The sequence below is a fragment of the Anser brachyrhynchus genome (assembly GCF_964034855.1).
Source record: "Anser brachyrhynchus genome assembly, chromosome: 13".
NCBI lineage: Eukaryota > Metazoa > Chordata > Aves > Anseriformes > Anatidae > Anser > Anser brachyrhynchus.
In genome coordinates, this window is record NC_137708.1 from 1,104,752 (window position 1) to 1,119,892 (window position 15,141).

At 55.7% G+C, this 15,141-nt stretch overlaps 2 long non-coding RNA genes across 3 annotated transcripts in view; both read left to right on the top strand.

Moving 5' to 3' along the window:
- Window positions 1-40: 40 nt before the first annotated feature.
- Window positions 41-10,453, top strand: LOC308177080. Its single transcript, XR_013938858.1, has 3 exons — window positions 41-2,610; window positions 3,010-7,414; window positions 7,503-10,453. It is a non-coding gene; the product is annotated as an uncharacterized lncRNA (long non-coding RNA).
- Window positions 10,454-11,660: 1,207 nt separating this feature from the next.
- The window catches only part of LOC308176904, a 35,504-nt gene continuing 32,023 nt past the window's right edge, over window positions 11,661-15,141 (top strand). For both annotated transcript variants that reach the window (XR_013938724.1, XR_013938725.1), the window contains exon 1: window positions 11,661-15,074. This is a non-coding gene — a long non-coding RNA (uncharacterized lncRNA). The remainder of the gene's footprint in view (window positions 15,075-15,141) is intronic.

The window sequence follows — 15,141 nt, forward strand, 5'->3', positions numbered from 1 at the left end:
GAGAGGGGGGGCGCGGCGGGGGGAGGCCGGGCCGAAGGAGGCCGAGCCTCGCCCCGCGGGGAGCCCCCGGGGTCCGGCCCCTGCTCTGCCCCCCCCCCTCCCCGGAGGCACCGGGGGGTCCCCTGCAGCCCCCCAGCGCGGGGGGGGGGCGGCGGCGCATCATTTATTAAAGGGCTGCTGTCAAGGTTGACAAGCCCCCAAATTAAGTAGCTTAAAAATTCCATTAGCCGAGGTCTTTCTGGTGCCATGTCCTATCTCACTTTTGTTTATCAACCTTCACGGCTCGCAGTATCTGGTAGCTGCTCAGCTGGGCCCGGGCGGCGGGGGGAGAAGCTCAGCGGCACGCGGCGAGCACAGGGATCTCGGCAGAGCCGCGCGGGGAGCCCCCCGCAGCAGCCCCGAAACAAGAGGGGCCCCGGCTGGCGTTTGTTTAGTGCTCCAGCCCTGCGAGAGCGAGAGCTCCCCGGGGAGGAGGGGAAAAGGGGGCCGGCGGGGGGCTCAGGGCCGTGGGGTGCACAGGGAGGGCGTGTGGGAGCCCCGGCAGTGATGCCCCCCAGGTGGGCTGCCCTGTGCCCCTCTGCTCCCAGGCTGGGGCGGCTGCAGGGACAAATCCTGCGTCCCCACAAGGGCCTCCACCAGCCTCTCCTTCCCACAGCGGCAGGGCTGGGGAGCAGGGGGTGATCCCCAGGCACGGCCACGGGGAGCTGTGGGGCCAGGTCCGAAGCACGCTGCAGTACTGGCTAGGTGCGCTAAAACAGCTCTCACAACGCGCTGCTCGCACCCGGCAGCCTGGGACCGGGTGCCCTCCATCCTGTGCGCCGCAGGAAGGCCTTCAAACCGCAAAATGCCCCGCTGCCCGCCCTGGTGTTTTCCTGGGGGACAGACCTGGCCGTGCCACCAGCCGAAGGGCAGCCGCACGCGTACACCGGTGCCCCACGTGTAGCGTGGGGCTGGCCACTGCTGCTTGGTTGTCCCCCGTGAACACGTCCCTGGCCGAGTGAAGAAGCGAGGCAGCAGAGATGCTGGGAATACAGGTGCGGAAAATGGGAAAAAGCTGGCCTGGTAGTGACAGTGCTGCTCCCCTAGCCCAGGGCTCCGTGTTTCATTTCCCCCTGTTCTGCTCCCGTCCATAACACTTGCATGGAAGCAGGAAAGGGAGAATTTGTGCCTGTAACTGTGCTTGTTCCTCATGGTGCCTCTGGTGAGATCGCCATGGGAGTGCTAGCAAATAGCAGTGACCTCCCTAAGACAGGAGAGGAGGCAGGGGAAGGGAATTGTGCTTTCTTCAAGCAGCTCGCCTGGCCCTCAGCTCTCAGGCTCAAACTTAATCTGTCTGCAAAGCCGAAATCATTCCAGTGCTGAGCAATTAGGGCAAGTGCCATCCTGAGGCTGTGTCAGGCAGCAGTGCAAGCGATCTAACAGGCGGGGAGGAGAAGCCCACTTCTCCACGGCTGCTGCTTCGGCGAGGAGATGCTCCAGAGTGCTTTAAATCATCAGCACAAGGACCCGACCTGAAGTGCTGTGGCTGTGGCTGCAAAGAGTTCAGTCCCTCTGCTTCTCGGTGACAGCAGAGAGAAATATTCAGAGGAGCGTAGCAGTACAGATGGCTCCTGGAAATACCTGAGATGTCAGCTGGAGGACTCTTCTCCTGAAATCCCAGCCTGATTTGCAAGTCAAGGAGAATGGGATATACCAGGAGAATCGACCAAACTTCAGCAGACAGAGCTCCACTTATTTTTAACAAGCGAGTGCTGCGCCTTTCCCCGCTTTATGAGCAGCGTGTCCCATCAGGTGCCATCAGGTGTGTCCCTCTGTGGGGCCTCGTTTCCACCCGGGAGAGGCGATGAGCTGCGGGCAGCCTCGGCAGCGGGCAGCGTGCCGGACCACGCGCGGCTCCCCCTCTGAACTTCCCATCACGAACTGAGCCCGGCGAAGGCTGCAAACACTGACATGCCCAAACCTGCTGCACCAGCAGCCCCGTTCCTGGAAGGGTTTGTTTGTGTGCCGGCACACCGTTTGTGCACGGGCAGTCTTGCTGGCTCGCAGGAGTGCAGTTGTGCTGCGTGTGCGGGGACAGGCAGAGCTGTGCGCAGAAAGCTCCCCGAGCCCCGCTGTCTCCAGGAGCAACTACTGGGTGTGAGGGGAATGAGAAATCGGAATGATAAATCTAGAAAAAGCAAACTGCTCCGCTCCACCAGGAAGGAACCCAGCTATTTTTAAGATCAGGGACGATGTACGAAGCCAGAAAAAATATTCTGTCTTGTGCAAAAGAAAACAGGAGGAGACTTCCAGCATCCTGGCTCTGTCTACCCCTCAGATCCCTCTGCCCACTCTCTCCCAAGGACTTTGTGGGACACGGCTGTGTCCTTGTGAGGCCCTTGTGAAGCCACAGGAAGCCAGGCATGGGACAGGGTGGCCAGTCCCACACGAACACTACACATTTGGTGGGGCCGCTCTAGGAAAAGTTTGCAAAACCCACTGAGCCACATACCCCCTCCAGAGCACACGTCGGCTGATTGGGAGCGGTAACGAGCTGAAGCCGTGGATGAGATGCTGGCAGCTGCCACACAGAGCAGCCCCGGCCAGGCGATGCCACCGGCACGGGGCCCGGTACGGAGCGAGCGGTGGCTTTGGTGGGAGCGGGGTGGTGCAGGAGTGACCTCGTCACTGCTGGTCCCATCACATCCCCGTGGACACGTGGGACAGGACCGTGCCACTGACCCAGTTTCTGCTGAAAGGGGCCCTGCGTGCTGCACCGAGGGGCTGGGACCAGCCGCGTGCCTCCGCGCCCCGCAGCCACGGGGCCGTCTGGAGCAGCGCTCGGCCCCAGGGGAAGCCACAGCAGCATCCCCACATCGTGACGATAAATCCCTTTAGATATCGTTAGTCTCACCCATCGGTCTCCAGACCACTAGAAATAATTACATCGAGCACAACAAAACAAACACGTTCTCTTCGCATTTACTTGCCCCTTCCAATAATAACTATTATTATTCATTTTTATTCCAGTGCTGCCTGCAGTCTCGTGGAGAACAATGTCTAATGCTGCCAGACAGTGGAGGGATGGCAAGTATTTTTTATGATCAAAGTGGGATCCGTTTGTGCTCCTGGCTACTTAATCTACACATGAGAAGGGAATGAAAACACAACATCGTTTCCTGTGACAAACACGGGATGAGGTGCAGGCACCTCTAATGCTGGGAACCTGCATGGACTTTTTCCAACAAAGCAGCTCCAGCGCTGCCCCTCTGCATGCCCTCTGCTGTACGAACCCAACCAGATTTGGTTTAATTTCAGTTGAAGGGAATTGGCTTGAAGCATTTTTTTACTATGAGGCTATGTATGGTTGTTCCTCATATAATTTTATATTACAAACCAGAAAACCAGTATTCCTGTTTCTTCCTTCAGATTTGATTTTGGAATTTGAATGAAAGATTTTGCTACAAATCCCCCTTAACAAAATTGGAATGCCTCAAAGAAATGCTTTCAGATGGTCAGACAAACACTTGTCAGGGACCTGCCCGTAGGTCCGGCACGCTGCAGCTCTGGCCATCGCGGAGACGCTGTGGCCATGGTGCCTGGCTGTCCCTGCAAAGAGAAACTGCCTCAAAATTTCTGTCCATGAACAGTTTTCTATTTGAAATATTTTCCTTTTGGGTGGAAGCAATGCGAGCTCGCTGCTGGCGGTGCGTGCCCGGGCAGGCTGCTGCTCTGGCATCTCCCTGGCGCGCTGGGGCCGGGCGCAGGGTGCCCGCCCGGGGATGGGAGAAGCTGGCTCTGCAAAATGTGGATTTCTGTTTTTTGTTTGTAATTGTTTACCTCTCACCACTATAGCTGCTTCCCTCCACAGCTCATTTTGCACTGACAGTTTTAAAAACAAAACAAAAAAAAATTAAATAAAATCAGGAAGTGAGTAACGCTGAGAGTTTTCAAATGACTTGTCTATCTCCTGTTTCCCTGGGAGAGCATTTCCAAAATGAAAGTGTTTACACTATCTGAGATGCAATTATCATGAAATGTATAGGAGAAATAAGAAACAGCGGTGCGAAAGCACTACCAAAAATACCCGGGATTAAAACCGAGCGTTAATCACGGTGTTTGTTTCATGCAGAGCCTGAAAGGCGGCGGGGGGAGCACATGGAGGAGCAGGGCTGGAGTGTTCACGTTTCCAGAGAGCTGATGGTAGAGGAGATGTGTAGGGCAGCCGGAGCCCTGCTGGCAGCTCCTCGTCCACTAGCCGAGTCCTGGGAGAATTTAATTCTTCCCTCCTGCCACCCTGGGGAGGATGTAATAATTTTTGCTAGTGAACAATGATGCCGAATTTCACACCTGCTTTTTTGCCCTCCCCCCTGAAGGAGAGGTGCTCACATTCAACAGCTCATTGATGCTTCTGTCTTTGGTTCTGCCGTGGCAAAACGTTTTGGTTCGATGGGCCAAGGTTTTACTTACTTGCTTTAGTATCTCCGGATACCATCAGTAAATATCAGTGGCACCTTGTGAGCATCCTCCGACGACGTGAGATGTGTTACCAGGTACTTTAATGCTCAGTTGATAACCGTGGATACATTGAATTTTAAATGAATCAACTACAACAAGTAATAAGTTCACAGCAAATATTATAATGGTTTATCATAAAATGTGACAACTTGACACGATGAAAGAGAGAATCATTATCTGAGCATTATCAGTAAATACTACCCAAGTGCTCTCAGCGTTATCTAAACATCCCGCTGCACCGGCTCCTGCCGCGCACACGTGGCTGCCTGTCCCGGGACAGGACACCACAGGTGCCGAGCCCAAAGCTGTGTTTCGGAGCGAGCCTGGCGCTGCCTGGCACCCCCTTCCCAGACCAGCCGCTCAGCAGCACCCCGTACCTTGGGAACGGGGCTCCTTCCTCACGTGGGACCATTTCCGCACGGTTAACCCCGGCGGGCACCACGCCACCCCGCTCCCTTTTCACCAGCCAGTCGTGCTTTGTATGGCCGGCAGCAGCCCGGGCCCCCCCGCTCTGTTAATACAAATCCTGACCTTTAAGCAAGGTACAATGGGCTTTGTCCCCTGCTTCTCTGCTCCTTGGAGAAGCATTTCACCTCTGGAGATTAAGAGATATTATTATTTAGCTCAGCTAAAAAAGAGGGAGCAAAGTCAGATAGCGATTAATTTAAAGGACTCTGCTGCGCTGTCAAGTCATTTTGGCTTTCCTTAAAATTACATTAACTTGGGTAGAAATTGTTCTTCCAGTTCTAAACTTATCATCATTATCACCAGTATTTCCAACGCGCTCGTCCCCTGTGTGTGCCTGTGCATCCCCCCCATGCCATCAGCGTGCCTGTGCCCGTGAAGGTTAAGCGGCTGCCATCACCCTGGCTCCTGACTGTCCCTGCTCAGACGGGGGCACAGAAAAATTTCCAAAAATGCAGCTGAACCGTGGCAGTGTGCTCACGAGGGAGAAGCTCACGAGGGAGAAGCCACCTTTGCATCTCGTCCTGCGTTTGGACGGCGTGACCCACGCTGGTGCCACACAACGAGGGGCGCTGGGGCTGGCTCCCCCGGGCTGTGCCCACGTGCGGTGCGGGCTGTGAGGGCGTTAGCTGTCCGTAACCACGGGCTGGACTTTATCAGGCTTTTAAAGAGCGCGTGATGGGAACAGCTAGTGACAAAGTGTTTCTGCAGAGCGTGATCCGGCCTGGCTGCGCAGCACCCCGCCTTGTGTGGGCACCACGGGGCAGTGGAGGAAAACAAAATGAAATCACTCAGGTGTGAGAAAAAATGTCTTACACTGGAATTTCTCGTTTTCCTGTCATTTTTATGTGCATCAGGCCCCGAAGCGAAGCAGCCCCTCACCTCCTGCTGCCCAGGCGCGCAGCAGGAAAGGTCAGGCTCTGCTGCCGGGGAGCGGGAGGCGCAGCACCGAGGCCAGCACCCCACAGAACGAACCTGTGGGGGCAGCAGGAAGGGGTTAAAGCAAAGCTGACATTTCTGCAGGCTTTTTTTTTTTTTTTTTTTGGCAGCGTTGGATCGGGTGCCCGAGTGACTCTCTCAACTTTCAGGTTGCAGGGAAGGGAAACCGCGCTCCAGTGAGAGCAGACAAGGCTCTGCCCGCTGCGTTTCGGGGTGAAGCCGCTGCCTGCCCCTCTTCCCTTTGTCCTCCTTTCAGTTGACTCAGGGCATTTTACATCCCTATTGACAATGTGTTTGGGACATTCAGACATTGAAGTGACAGTGGCATTTCCATGACCTGAAACTAGAGACTCTGTCGGCGCGGGCTTTGAAGACATTAGCTGTCCATAATCATGAGTTAGACTTTATCAGGCTTTTAAAGAGCACATGATGGGAACAGCTAGTGACAAAGTGTTTCTGCAGAGCACGATCCGGCCTGGCAGTATTTATCTCCTCAAGCCCTTGGAATTTGCAATATTCATTAGGAGTTGGGAAAAAATGTGCTTCCTTCGGAACAATGCAAATTGTGAAAGGAAACCTTTCTCACTTGTGCGCCCTGGAGCTCTGACTCCAGTGGCGGTGGGGTTGGTGGGGAAGCAATTAAAACCCTTGAGCCCATTAGCAGGTTGGTTCATTACAGCTGTTGCTGCCGGGGAAGGGCTGGGCGGGAGGCGCCGAGCCCGCGACAGGCGGCACAAAACGCTCCTGCAGAAAGCGCAGTGTCAGAGCCTGTCTTCTTGGGCTCCTCAGCTATTTATTGTTTCACTCGAGGGGAATTTCCTTGGCCTCCGAGATGGGGCACAGGGAAGTCTGCCAGCTCGTCTGGCTTTTTGCAGAGGGCTTGTCACTGGGAGCAGCAGGGGCTGTGGCAGTGCACTGGGTAATGGCAGCCCCTGCGTGGCCGCGGCCATCCCAGTGCTGCCGACCTGACCAGTGTGGGCATGCACTGGGGGAGGTCACGGTGCTGGCAGCAAGCAGGGAGCTTGTTGTGATGGTGCTGCTCCTGTCTGCGCTGTGGCTTGTGGCACTGTGCCACCCCACAGCACAGGCACCACGCCGTGCCGGTGGGACTGAGCCGTGCTGTGCCACATGGGAGGGACAATGCCACACCACGCGGGACCATGCCACGGCACGTGGCACCCAGACAAAGCCCACGTTGGCTGCTGCTGACGCTGCCCCTCACGCCCGGTGTCCTGGTGGCAGGGACATCCCTGAGCCAACCGCCCGCACATATATCAATGCACGTATATATATGGTTTTGGCTTGACCTTGGATGTCGGCAGAGAGCTGGCAGAGGTAGCCTCCATTTCCAAAGCAAATGCCAAGAAGAGTGAGCTGGGGAGGGATGAGGAACATTCTGGTAGAGGCGGCTTTCTGCTACAGAGGTGACCAGACCTTGCCCAGGGTGCGTGGACCAGCTGCACCTTCCTAGCTGGGTGCACCCGCCGGGCTTGGCTTCATCCAGCCCTTGCAGGTGCTGATAACATTTTGGGAAATGCTGGATCAGGTGCAGAGCGTTTGTGTCTTGCTGTGTGCATGAAGGGACATCTGTTTGCTTGCAGGTGACCGTCCTGTGATGCTGCAGCTTCTGCCTGTGGTGGGACTGCTGTCCCCCAGGCGGCCCCAGCTGGGGCTGGAGGTGTCCCCGGGGGGTTCCCACTAACACGTCTGCTCTGACCGCGGTGCTCCTGCTCTGCCTCCCGACCACAGCCACCCAGGAAAGATAAGCTTTGGCTAATGTCTGCGGTGTTTACCATCCTTTGCACGATTTGACACAATTTGTTTTGATCTGCGTGCTCCAGGATCAGACTCCCTTTTCCTCCTGCCTGCCGGGACCACATCCGACGTCTCTGCTGCTGCCTGAAACCTCAGCCTTTTTGCTGCTCCCCCTCCTCGCGGACTCTCCAGTATCCTCACTTCCAGAACAAACTGTCTGTGCCACAAGAACTGGCCAGTTTCACAGCATTCCAGTATCAAACGTTAATTTTGAATTAATGTGGGTGGGGGTTTGTGGGCGATGCTCAGCCAGCGGTGCCCGTGACTAGAAGGGCAGACGGAGCAGGCTGAGCTCCCACGGCCGCTGCTGATGCTCACCAGGAGCTCGCAGCACTGGCTGGGAGCTGGGGCAGCCCTCAGGGGCTCAGGGGGCTCCTGTAGAGGCTCACCGTGGTGTCAGTGGCTGCATTCAGCGCGCAGCAGCACGGCTGTGCCTCTCCATGGTGGATGCTGTTGCTGCGCACAGCGGCTGGCTGTCCTCAGCCCATCTGCAGGTAGTTTCTCTGACTGGGACCATTCAGCCCCTTCACCTTGCGGCTCTCAGAGGAATGAGGGCAGGAGAGAATTGAGTGGCCACGCCGGATGACTGCAGGAGTGCGGAGCAGGTGGCGTCTGGAGCCACTGCCGAGGAGCCCGCAGCGCTGGATGCCCTGCGTGAACCTGCAGCAAGCGGGGAGGGGGAGCCAGTGCCACAAGGACAGGAGGGAGCTGTTCTGCCCACGGCCCCTGGGGAGGCAGCAGCCAGGGAAGGGGTTAACATACCCGGCCCTGGGGCTGGGAAGCTCCTTGTTTCCAGGAGGCTGCCTGCCGCGCACTGACAGGCCTTTCAGCTGCGCACAAAGGCAGCCGCTCCTCTTGCCCTCTCCAGCTCTCCCACCCGAGCCAGCAAGCAGCTATAATCTCACTAGCAGAGGCTTTTTCTGCTGTCAGCTCGAGCCTCCTTTGCCATGTGAGTGGCTCAGATCTCCAGCAATGTAAAAAAGCTAATGAACGAGTAATAAACAAGTGTAACCAAGCAGAAAGCCTGCACGCAATAACATCTGAGCCAGCACGGCTTTTAGGCAAAGCTTAGAGACACGACCAACAAACAGATATGTAATTAAAGAAAGTCTAATCTCCTTTCGTAGCCAGAGATAAAATATGGGGGGCATGCGTGGAGGTGACAGGGAGGGAAAGTCATGATGGAGACAGGATGAGGAGGAGAGGAAGAGGAAAGAGCAGAGGAGAAGGGAGATGGGGAAGAAAAAAAAAAAAGAGGAATAAATGTTGCTTTTTTGATAAAGATAAATAAGGAAACAGAAGAGCCGAAGCCCATTGAAGTCATCTTCCCTTGGCTGTTAATCACAATTACTCATCACAGCCCTCAGGGGTCAGGGGCCATCGCAGAGATGAGGGCTGTCTGTGCTGGCTTGTCCTCGCCATCTGAGCCAGGTTCCATCCTTCAGCTGTCCCCAGATGTGCAGCTGCAGGATGGAGGAGGAGGCACAGGGGTGGGCAGGCAGGCTGCCCACGCTGAGTGTCAGGCTGTGCCCTGAAACACTGCGAGGAAGCCAAAAATCCACCTGGAATACGTCAGTAATGCTGGATGAATGTTACTTAAAAAAGCTCTCCAAACCCCTGGAAGTTATCCCGTCTTTTCCGAAGCACTGATATTAAAATGCCTGCCAGAGCAGCATGGCAGACGGAGTGAAACTCTGGGAGACGTTATGGGAGATGACAACCTAATGCCTTGTGATGAAGTCACAGGTCACCATTTTCCACCCTAATTTCCACAGCTGAAAAAAAAAAACCACACACAAAAAAACAAAACAAAACAAAACAAAAACCTTGCAGTGCCCTTGTACCCTCTGGTTAAAAGTCATAAGAAAAGTAAATTAACAGCATCAAAGATAAAAAAAAAGTTGGGGGGGGGAACACCCTACATAAAAGGGACTGGTCAGTTTGAAGACCAACTGAGAAGACCTGGGAAGAGAGCCAAGGCCCTGATTCAGCAGGGCTTGCCACTTTAAATATCTGGGCTGTTCCTTTGAAGAAAATCATTGAAGTCAATGGGCTTACTTAAACGTTTGAGATTAGACAGGTGATTAAGCCCCTCGCTGAAGGGGGACCTCAGAAGTCAAATTCCCTTGCAGCCATCCCATCCCAGCCAGGGATGGCCCAGGCAGGCCGTGCTCTGCTCCGGGGGGTGCTCGCAGCCCCCTGCCCCGCAGCCCCTGCCTCCTTGTGCCCCGCTCGCCATTTGCTCCCTAATTGACTATTTTTAAACCAATTTTATTACCGGCTTCCTTAAGTCCCACATTATGTTCATCAAGAACAATTTTAAGCTGAATTATCTTACCTCTAAGTGCAGCAACTCCTGTTCAACAACGGTGGACATCTGTATAACAGCTGCCAGAGAAATGTCAGGGGGAAATTGGGAAGATACATTGCAATGATTGTTTACGGAGTGGTTTAATAAAATCAGCTTAATGCGTAAGTAGGAGAGTAGGAGCAGGAGTATGTTCCTGTGAGCTCTATTATTTGAACCAGGAAACATCTATCACAGTCTCAAACAAAAGGAGACAAAAAGTATATTGCACTTGGTATTTCTTCTCCAGATTTATTTATCATTGTCACGTCTGTTCCTTCCTTCCCTCCGCATTCCCGTCCCTTGGTAATACCGTAATATCTTTTATTATAGTACATTATATAATACAGTCTATTGCTGTGAATATTGTTATTCCAAGACCAGACTCCTTTATTCTGACCCAATTCTGGCAATACTCCTTTGCAATCAAGGAAGTCTCCTGCTTGAGTTAGGCTGGAACACAGAGACCTGCATTTACTCCGCTGCAGTTAGCTTAAGAAGAAGAAAAAGCCTGGTGGTTTAAGAAGCCCTGACCTGTGGATTAGGAACCGGCCAAGCAGCCATACATGTTCTGTGGCTAGGATCAGAAATAAAAAGGAAATAGCAGTATTTCTGCAGCAAAGGGGTTCTCAGGGGGCTGCCCCTGATGGCCGGTTCCTGGGCGCTGCTCTGGAGCTTCTCCCCTCAGAAGAAAGACAAGAAGCGTGGGCTTTGTGTCCCTTCCCTGCTCTCTCCTCTGCCTGTGCTCTTGGCCACGAGCACCCCGTGGCTGCTGGTCCGGGCGGCTGCCCCTGTGTCCCCGTGCTCTGCTCAGCACCGCATCCAGCCCCAAATCTGACACCACAGCCCTTTGCTTTTCCGAGCGAAAGCAGACTGGCCAGCAGTTCCTTGAAGTGCTCAGTCCGTGAGTGATGTATCTGTCTGCAGCTATCGTGCAGCCAGGCCTGGAGAGCCAGGAAAGCTTTCTGTGCCATGTTCAAATAAAAACACTGGCACCCATTTACTGCTCTGATTAAGAGCCAAAGTCCTAAAAAGTCGGGAAGTAAGTTTAGATTCTTGGAGTGCCTCGTGCTAACAGCAGCAAGCCATGCTGCGCATCCCGCCCCTCACGGCCTGCCGCCGTACCAAGGAGAGCGTGACTACTGGAAAAGCCCTCCTCAGGAGAAAAACAAGCTTAAAGGCACAACCGATAAACACGGGAAGGGGCCCTTTGTCTAATTCCTTGTGTTCGGGTATTTCAAATCATAATCTGATCAGTAGGCTTCCAAGCTTGCATTGCAGGTTTTGAGCAGCTATTGTTGTCAAAGATCGAGTTTTACTTCTATTTACTTGAAAAGCCAGAGCTGATGTTTCTGAATACATTGCGGCACAACTTCCTACGAAAGTGATGCTTCCCTTGTGTACCGGGACAATAACGGCGGAAGAATTACAAATTGTTTCTGCGCTGGAGCCTGCGTACAGAGACCTTCTTCTCTGCTGCTATCTTTGTTCCCAGGTATTGTCTCTAGCCTCCCGAGTGCCACAGCTGCTATTTATAATTATAATAGCTAGAGATAGGAACAGGATAATGGTTTGGAGGCTTTAATTTAAAGTCCATACACCCATTTTAACTTGTCATGGACTGTAGATGGCCAGAAAGCCTGGTGGTAGGAAAGGACCGGCCAGTTGCGTAGCAATTCTTAGCCACAAAATAGGGAAGTAGCCAATGGTATTAAAAGGTTTCAGGATGGGATTAGATGACTTCTTTGAAGGCAGGCCCAACAGGGGGTATTAAGCAACTCCAGAAGTGTAAGCCCCAGCCTGGCAGAACGTGGGAGGACACACATGGGATACAGTCACTCCCTACAGGAATTCTTTCTTGTGCTCTTCCTTGGGAAACTGCACATGGCCGGGGCTGGGAGCAGCGCCTTGCACCCCGTGTACTGCGGCCAGGCCCAGGATTTTTGTCCAGCAGCCACAAGAGCAGCCCAGGAGGAGGCAGAGACTTGGGAGAGCAGCACCAGGACCGGGATGTCACTGCAGCGGGGTGGGGACAGGAGCGGCCGAGATCTGTGCCTGGCTGGGGACAGGAGCAGAGGTCCCCGTGCTCTCCACCCCAAGCCTGGGCTCGAGGCACGGCGTGGGCACATCTGTGGGGCTCCTGGGTGTTGTCTGGCCGTGTCTCACCAGCCTCCAGGGCTCTGGTGTGCTGCTGTGAGAGCGGAGTTAATGTCTTACGGCAACATGAGGGCAGGGGGGATAGAGGGAAAAGGGTCTTGAATGTCAACAAAAAAAAATATATTGTGCAAATAAACAGAATAGATGGATTATCGCAGGCTGTTTGCGCAGGGAATTGCTGGAATGCCTGCCTGCTGCAGGCGCTCTGCGGCACGGCTGGGGCCCGCGCTCCTTTTCCTGCTCCTTGCCTTGGGTGCTGAGCAATCTGCCTCCGGACCGGGGAAATTGCCTCCGGATCATTTTCCCAGGCTGTGGTCTGGCTGCATGTGCTGGCTACATGCTGAAGCACTTGGGAATGTTTCCACCCTTCACGTCATGGACGCGCCCACAGGCATCTTCTCCCACCTGCTTTGTGGGCCGGGAGCATAAGGCGACCTCCAGCCTTGCCTCGTGGCTCCCGCCACATCCCTTCTCCACAAAAAGTAGAGACCCAAGCACAAATACAATCCATGTACCCTTCCAGCACAGCATCTCCAAGTGCTTCCCAGACAGAAGAGGAGGGGAAGAAGAAAGAAGGAAACAACTCACGGGTCGAGATAAGGACAATTTAATTAAAGGAAAAATAATTATTAAAGGAAAGTTATTATTAATTAAATAATGTAACTAAAGAGAAAAGGTAAAGGTAAAAGGGGAAAAAAATAAAAATGTAAAGGCCATGTGGAAGCACAGAGGACAGAAATTCCTCTCTGCTTCCCACCGAGGAGCGATGCCTGGCCACGTCCCCGAAGCAGGACCTCAGCGCACATAGCCGCTGTTGGGGAGGACAGACGTTTTCCCAACGGGAACCCACCCGTCCCCTCTCCTTCTTTTCCACCTGTTATTGCCGTGTGACACCACGGCATGGAATATCCCCTTGGTCGGGTTAGGCCAGCTGCCCCGGCGATGCCCCTTCCTCACCCCTTGCCCACCCCCGCCTGCTGCCTCTGGGGGCTGGGGCAGTCCCGGGGCTGTGCCAACATTGCTCTGCGGTAGCCACAACACCGGTGTGTTACCAAGGCTGTTCTACCTACAGGTGCACGGCGCTGCAGGGAACGTTAACTCCGTCCCAGCCAGCCCCAAGGTGGCGGGGCAGCGCCCTGCTGGGTGCCAGGGCAGGGGTCCCCACCTTCCTTCTGCCTGCCGTGCCGCGGTGCCCCGGGCAGCACGGGAAGCCTGTCCTGGGGTTACGGCCGGGCTTCAGCCTCGGTGAGGCCCCAGGAGCCGAGCCTTGGCAGGCGGAGGAGCAGCACGCCTGGTCAGGTCCATCCCCGCCTGCAGCTGATGAGTGTTTTATGAAGAGGAGAGCGCGCACCCGGTCCCTGCTCCTGCTGTGGGCCACCCAGACCCGGCGGCGCGCGGATACCCGAAGACACCTGTGCGCGCCCGCACACAAGCTAGCAATTACCCAGCACACGTGTGCTGTAGAGGGAAGAGCAGATCTCCTGGGGCCCTCGGCTTTAATATCCTCTGGATTTAATATCTGGAAACTCCACGTTTATGGGAGAACACGCCTGCTCACGTGGCAGGCGAACGCGGGTGCGATGCTCCTTTGGCACGGGTGGCAAAGCGCAGGGCAGAGCTGTGGCACCACCCGCCTGAAGCAGACCAGGAAAGCAGCCTTGGCTCATTTGTTTTTGTGACATCATGGCCTCCTCTGGCTTTTTTCACAGTTTCTCTGTGTTGTATTTAATAGACTTAATGGATCACACAGCACTGTAACAACAACAGACCTTCAATGTTTTTATTAAAGCCATCTACAAAAATCCCTCTGTGCTATAGCTTTCCTGCAGGGTGACTTCTGCTGAGATGCTGTTTCCATTAAGGACAATTGCAGAGAATAAAGAAAGAATGAACAAACAAATGGAAAAAGAGGGGGGGCACTGGAGGAGCAGAGCATTGGGGCTGCTGGTGGGAAGGGGGCGTAGGGGGACTGGCCGGGGGCTCCTGCCACGCAGCCCAGCGGGTGCAGCACGCCAGGTGATGCAGGATGGAGTTCACGAGCTGTGGTGTCAGACCCACGGCTCCGGCCTCCCAGCGAGACCACGGCGGGGCCGTGCCGTTTTTATACTTGTCGGGTGCGACTGATTTGATCCGTCCGTTAAACCGGGAGCGATGCGGGGGCACGAGGCCTCCCCCCGCTCAGGAGAAGGCCGCTCCGTGCCTCGTGCCGCGCTGCGCGCCCGGCCCCGCCGGGGCGGTGCTCGTTGAAGACGCGGGGCCGCAGCGCGGCTGCCGGCAACGGGGCGGCCGCGCCTCGGGGCGATGTGCCGGCACCACGCGGCCGGGCCGCAGCAGCCGCCGGGCGCACACGTGGCCGTGGGCAGCCGTGCCGAGCCGAGCCGAGCCGTGCAAAGCCGAGCCGAGCCGTGCTGAGCCGTGCAAAGCCGAGCCGAGCCGTGCAAAGCCGAGCCGAGCCGTGCTGAGCCGTGCAAAGCCGAGCCGAGCCGTGCTGAGCCGTGCAAAGCCGTGCCGAGCCGAGCCGTGCCGAGCCGAGCCGTGCCGAGCCGAGCCGTGCCGTGCAAAGCCGAGCAGAGCCGTGCCGAGCCGAGCCGAGCCGTGCCGAGCCGAGCCGAGCCGTGCAAAGCCGAGCAGAGCCGTGCCGAACCGTGCCGAGCCGTGCAAAGCCGAGCCGAGCCGTGCCGAGCCGTGCAAAGCCGAGCCGAGCCGCGCTGAGCCGTGCCGAGCCGAGCCGAGCCGAGCCGTGCCGAGCCGTGCCGAGCCGTGCAAAGCCGAGCCGTGCCGAGCCGAGCCGTGCCGCACCGTGGTGGCTGCTGCGCCCGGCGGGGAGCGGCGAGGACCCTCGGAACCGTGCCAGGTGCGGCTGTGAGTGGGAACAGGGCCAGGGAGGGACAAGAGCCGAGGGGCTGCCGAGGTCTCGGGAA